We start from the raw sequence: 6,037 nt of genomic DNA, 5'->3' as shown, positions 1-6,037 counted from the left end.
AGTCAGGCTCTGGGGCTTGGTGAATTCCTTTCTCCCTGAGACAGGAGCAGAGAGGCTCAGGGATGGCTGCTTTGTGCCCTTCCTGCTTGTTGTATCTTAGAAGAAAACACATACACAGGAATCAAAGGGACTTCCCAAACCTAATAGATAAGGTCCTGGGCTCCTAAACCAGGGGTTTGTGGGTTTAAGTCCCAGCTAAGCTGACTCACCACCCTCCCAGCAAGTGCCTCTGTTCAACAGGTGTGAGGTCCTGGATGGGGAAGGCAGGGATCTGAGTTAGGTGGCAACAGGAGCACCTTGCTGCCCAGTGCAGAAGGACGAGGGTGCATTCACGAATAGGAAAAAGCACCGCACAAGACCTCCCACGTGCAACCTCCTTGCAACCAAACTACAACACTGAGGAAGGTGGTAGGAGGTGACAGGGTCACCCTGCATCAAAAACACCCTCCATCAAAACACCTCCTGCAGAGCAAAACAGGCAGCTTGTGAGAGCCTCCTTTCTAAAGGGAACAGGAGGCTCAACATGCAGAGTTTTCAGGGGAATGCTGCCTTGCCTGGGACCAAGGCGCAAAAAACTTACTGCCCTTGTTAAAGCCTCAAACTATTTAGGAACATCGTTGTGGTTGAACTTGATGATCCAGCTTGATGATCCCTTGCACATGTGTTTGCAAGCTCCTTGACTCGGTGACCTGTGCAAGCAGAGATGTTGAGCTGGCCATGCACAGCTCTGCTTTCTCTGTGTGTTTCTCCCAAAAACATCACCACTGCGGTTTCCTACCGCAGGGCTTTCCATGGCTGCTGTGTACAGGATGGCTGCGCATGGCGAGGGGTGATGGTCCTGGGGTCACCCCTGTGTTGGGACAGTCCCAGGGGTGATGCAGACAGGCATTGTCTGGCAGTAGGGACAGAGCCACAAGGCCAGACAATTTATTTTGTTGGGATGCTCATGAGCAAAACGAGGTTTTGCAGCAGAGCCTCTGCTGTGGGGATGCTGAGCTCTGCAGGACATCGAGACCTGCACTTCAGTGCCACTTAACAGGGGGACTTACCCACCTCCTGAAACCAGTTGCAGTTGGGGGCTGAAGACCCCACACCTCGAGAGAGACGTCAGCACCATCTTCCCAGCTTGATGCTCAGCTTCGCAGGTCAGGCTTCCCATTTCTGTTGTGTTCTCCCCAGCCTCCTTGGAGAAACGTGGCTGCAGCACTGATCTGCCTTTGGGGAGGGTTTTCTGGCTGAAAAACAAAGTTCAAATCATGACAGACCACATCTTCAGCTAAAATATAAACCAGTAGCTTTGTCAGAGTCCACAGTGAAGAAAAGGTCCCATGTGGCATCCAGCCTGTGGTGGTCTGGGCTGGACACCAGCAGGAAAAGGTGCAGTGGGTTGGGACCGTCTGCAACTGTCTGTCCACCCAAAAATCCAGCCCCACGTGAGATGGGAACATGGCAAGAGAGTGAATCCAAACAGCGCTTTCTCTTAGCCAAAAGCAGCTCCAGAGGTTGTCTGAAGAAAGGGAGACTTCAGATGTTCAGCGGGATACAGAAAAGAACCTCGATTGGATTCACAGGGTGAGAAGATTTCTGTATCCCTGATTTGCAATATTTACAGCTCAAAGAATACATCTGTCAGCCCAGGAAAAACCAGATGTTAAACAGAGATCTAGCTGAGATAAGGTACCACAGCAGATGTGAGAATAAAAGAAGCCGTGTCTGAATTCTATGTAGTTTAAAATTATGCTGCTGAAGAAGGAGAACTGCATAGGGAGAAGAAATAGAAAAGCAATGATGAGGGCGGAAAATAAGAGAGTTACATGACAATGGAAATGAGATTGGATTCTGGTTTTATGCAGGACCTGGTCCAGATGAAATCTGCTTATAAAGTGGGTTTGCTTAAGCAAGCATTGTTTGCTTTCCTTTGAAGAACAAACAATATGCAAAGCAAAACAGATGAAGAGTCCTGGGGCAGGAGTGCAAACCACAGGAGAGGAGAGACTGCAGTGACCACAAGAGGAAGACAAATTCTAGTCTCATCAAACAACAGAAAAGTCAAGTGTCCATGTATAAATACACAGTGTTTGTGTTGAATTATTCCAGGAAAACGAGATTCTGAAGTGAATCCCAAGTGTTTGACTTCATGGAAATTAGCAAGTCCTGATTAGATTTCCCTCCCTGTGTTTGAATACAAAAATCCCTTGGCAGATACTTCATTGTGGGCTGCACGTAGAATTACTGTTTTCAGGAACCTCTGCTTCTGCATTTCCCAATTCTTTGACAACAAATCCCACTCTGTGTCCCCAGCACCAGGACACGTTTTGCTCTCCAAGCTGCACTTGCTGAGATTCAGATTTCAGCTGCGACTAAGGCACAACAACTGCTTCTTTGTGATCTTACCCAGAGATGCACCAGAGGAATCGTGTTCTTCATCTGTTTGAATGCTGCCCTGTCTTTATTAAAACAACAATAACTGATGTTTGAAGGGATTTAAATAGCAAACACAGGTGGTCTCAATCTCCCTTTGCATTTCACTCTTTATCCTGGGTTTAGCAGCCCAGACACACACTTCAGCATTTCAGAGTGCAGCCGCAGTTCAGTAATTGAGGGACAAGAGCTCTATCACTCATTAATTTTTATTTTGATGAGCAAATGACACGGGAACCATCAAGCACCGAGCCCAGCTCTGCATTCCTCCCACGCCGCAGGGAGAGGGGGGATCAGCATGGCCAGGTACACGGCCCCGCTACAAGGAGGACACAGAGACCCAGATACTCAGCGATGTCACTTGTCACCATTCCCCTTTGGGATGGCAGGTTGGGCTGATGGAGTCATTAGGATGGATCTGGGTGACGGTTTTGCAGCCATCCGTGACAAACGCTGCAGCACAAGTCACTGGCTGTACCCAAGAGCGACCACCTGGTGGCATTTTGCATTTTTAATGAAATAAATACAAGTCCTATCTTTGCCTGTGGTACAAGGAGCAGTGAAATACGATCCAGGCTAATGAGCCTGGAATTAACTGCATTTTAATTAAAGCTTGTCTCTTTCCTAATAAGCTAAATTACTCAGAAATGGGGAGTAAAGCAACAACCCCATGTCAGCAGCCAGCTAGATTGGTACACGTAAGTCCTACCTACTGCACTTCATTAAATGCTTTTCTAGACTGGAGCATTTGCATACTATTCCTCTTGTGATAGAGGCCATACAATTATGAGAAAAATCAGACCAAATGTGCAGGGCCCTGTTTTGCAGGTTGCAGAGGCGGCATGAGCTCCTGCAGCAAATCCACAGGCCCGGCAGGTCTTCACATTTACCAAAATGCGAGTTATTATTCCCCCTTTTCTGCTGCTCTGAATTCAATGAGATATTTTTTGGAGGCTAAAGCATTCTTTTTCTCTGCAGAAAAGTTTCCCCCTCTTGGAATCTCATTCCAAAAAACCTTTGTTTTCACCTCTTCAGCTTTGCAAAGCCTTTTCCTTGAACTGTCTGTATTTATTTGACCTTTGTGCTCTACAGCATGTGTTTCCTTATCTGCTCATCTGGCTGGTTTTTGGGGTTTCTATTGTGAGCTGACTGGGGAACTGGCATAAGCAGAGTTAGTAAAAAAGAAAAAAATATCACAAAAAAATATGGAAAGAACTTTGGGTGAGGGAGGGTAGAGTCATAAAACACAACAATGGCTTTTAAATACCCTCAGACCTTTTTCTGATGCTTTCAAGTGTTTAGGTTTGGCCTCCTTTCAGTATTCATAGGGAAACAAGGGGGCTAGCAGGAATTAACTGAACTAAGGATGCACCAGAAGCTAAATAGATCAGTCTTGTGAAACTGAAAAGGAAGAAATTAACATAATTAAAGCTGTAGGTACCACAACAATATAAACCTGCTTAACTTCAGGTATTTGAGCAGCTCCCAAGAGGGTGACAGGGATCACCACATCTTTTAAATTAAGCACATGCCTGCCAAGTCACAAAATCAGGGCCAAAAGCAGAAAACTCCTCGGAGTGTCACACAAACCACACGGAAAGCTATAGGGACATTCCTGATGTCCAGGTCAAAGTAGAAAGAGCAAAAACCTAAGAATGCATTTTTTAGGTTCAGACTTCCTGAATGCAATGGTAAAGGAGCAGAAGAAACATCCCAGGGCATCATCTCACAAGGAGAGGAAACAACCCAGCGAGAAAGGGCTGATGTGGGAAACTCATCCCATTGCCTCTTGGCACCACATCCCCAGGGACTCGTCATCCTTTTCCACACCGTTTCTGGAAGAAAAGGTGCTGCAGGAACACAAGGTCCCTGCTTGGGAGCACCAAATCTGAATGTCCAGGTTCCGTGGAGCCAACACTGTGCTCCAGCTGCTGCCAGCGCATCTTCTGAGTCATCCCCCCCTTACCCAACATCACAGCCACGGGTACCGTCAGAGGAGCTCCAGCGCCGGGAGAACATGCTGTTTCATGCTCCTCCACCAGCACAATTCTGATTCCAGAATCTCAGCCTGCTGTTAATTAATTAAATATAATCAGAAGCACACTGGCAGCTGCGGAAGGGACTCAGTGGGTGGTACACAGGGTGTGAGTGCCCACAAGCACCATCAGGGTGCTGCCTCCAGCCCCCTGCAGAACCGAGTCCTGATCCCAGCATCACTCAGCTGGTTTTTTTCCTCCCATTTCCTTCTGTTTCTGGCAGAAAACACAAAGAGCAGTGCTTTGCATTTGGAGGGGTTGGGCTGATTTTGGACAGGACACTGGGCCTGGTGGGACCGAGGTGCTGACAGGGAACCTCTTCCCCCTCTCCGTGATGTCCCCAGGTGCTGCATCCTGGGTCAGAGCTTCTGCAGCAGCACCCTCTCCACTGCCAAAACACACGAAATCCTCCGCTTTTACCTTGTGCAACCACAGCTGCTAATTATTTCCTCGCGGGGCCTTTCATCCTGCTGAATAATTCAAATTCCCTCTAATCTGTCACAGTTTTGAATGAAAGGGGACAGAGCCCTCACAAATGCTAGTGCATCATCCAAGTCACATAGGTGCCACCACACTAGCAGGATGGTCTCATGGAGGACCCCATCCACAGGGATGCCAAGAGATTGGAAAACACTATCAAACAGCCTTGTAGCAATTTCTCAGGCAGTGAAATCATCCTTGACCAAGTGTCTCTCTGGGCTCTGTTTCTGGAGCTGGCATCAGCAAATGGGCTCTTGTGTGAGCAGAGCTGTCAAAACCCTCAGCAGAGCAAGCGATTCCCACCCCTGCCTATTCAGTGACATTATTTTGGTACCTGACTACTGAAAAGGTGCAAGCATGCTCTCTCTAATTTGCTAAATTGACAAATTCATTCTTCGCAGGAGACATTCTCATCTCCGCCTTTGCTCTCTCCAGCCTTGTACACTCGGTTCATAACATGAAAAGGTTTTTCTTTGATTTCCACTCCAAGAAAGGATTTGATCTCTTATTCGTAGCAGTTTAAATGGACGTGTTGACTGCAAAAATCCACTGCTCGTCACATCAAAGGCTGATCCAACAGTGCCGATTACTCCAGTAATGGAAGGGGTCTCAAGGGTGAGTGGATTAGTACAAAGGGAAGCAGGGGTGGGAGAGACAAAGTGACAGGACTGAAATGGATGGGTCTTCTCTCCAGAGATGTGCGTCAGTGCAAGAAAGCAGAGGAAGAATCAAAAGCTTAGGAAACAGTGTCACTTTAAATTAGGATATCTGCTGTATAGGACAAAACATAACATGTTTCTCACCTTGTTGATGGCTGCAATTCAGCCACTCCATCTCCAGCTGTGGGAATGTGGTGCAGAGTCTGGTCCTTGCTCACCTGGTAAATGGCACAGCTGGTCCAAGCTCAGCCTGAAACCCCCCACGTTGACTTCACAGACTTGTACAAGATGCAACAAGCACAGCAACAACCAGTGGGGTTGGCTTCATCCCTTCCACTCCCCAGGTATTCCTCTAGTAAGATGCACTCTGCCCTGTGGACCACTTTTATCTCCTACCAAATTTACCTGCCCAGAGTACTCATTTTGCTGACATAACTGTAT

The sequence above is a fragment of the Patagioenas fasciata genome, chromosome 16 (assembly GCF_037038585.1).
Source record: "Patagioenas fasciata isolate bPatFas1 chromosome 16, bPatFas1.hap1, whole genome shotgun sequence".
Classification (NCBI taxonomy): Eukaryota; Metazoa; Chordata; class Aves; order Columbiformes; family Columbidae; genus Patagioenas; species Patagioenas fasciata.
The sequence above is the reverse complement of the archived record's forward strand: the minus strand, read 5'-3'. Positions refer to the sequence as shown.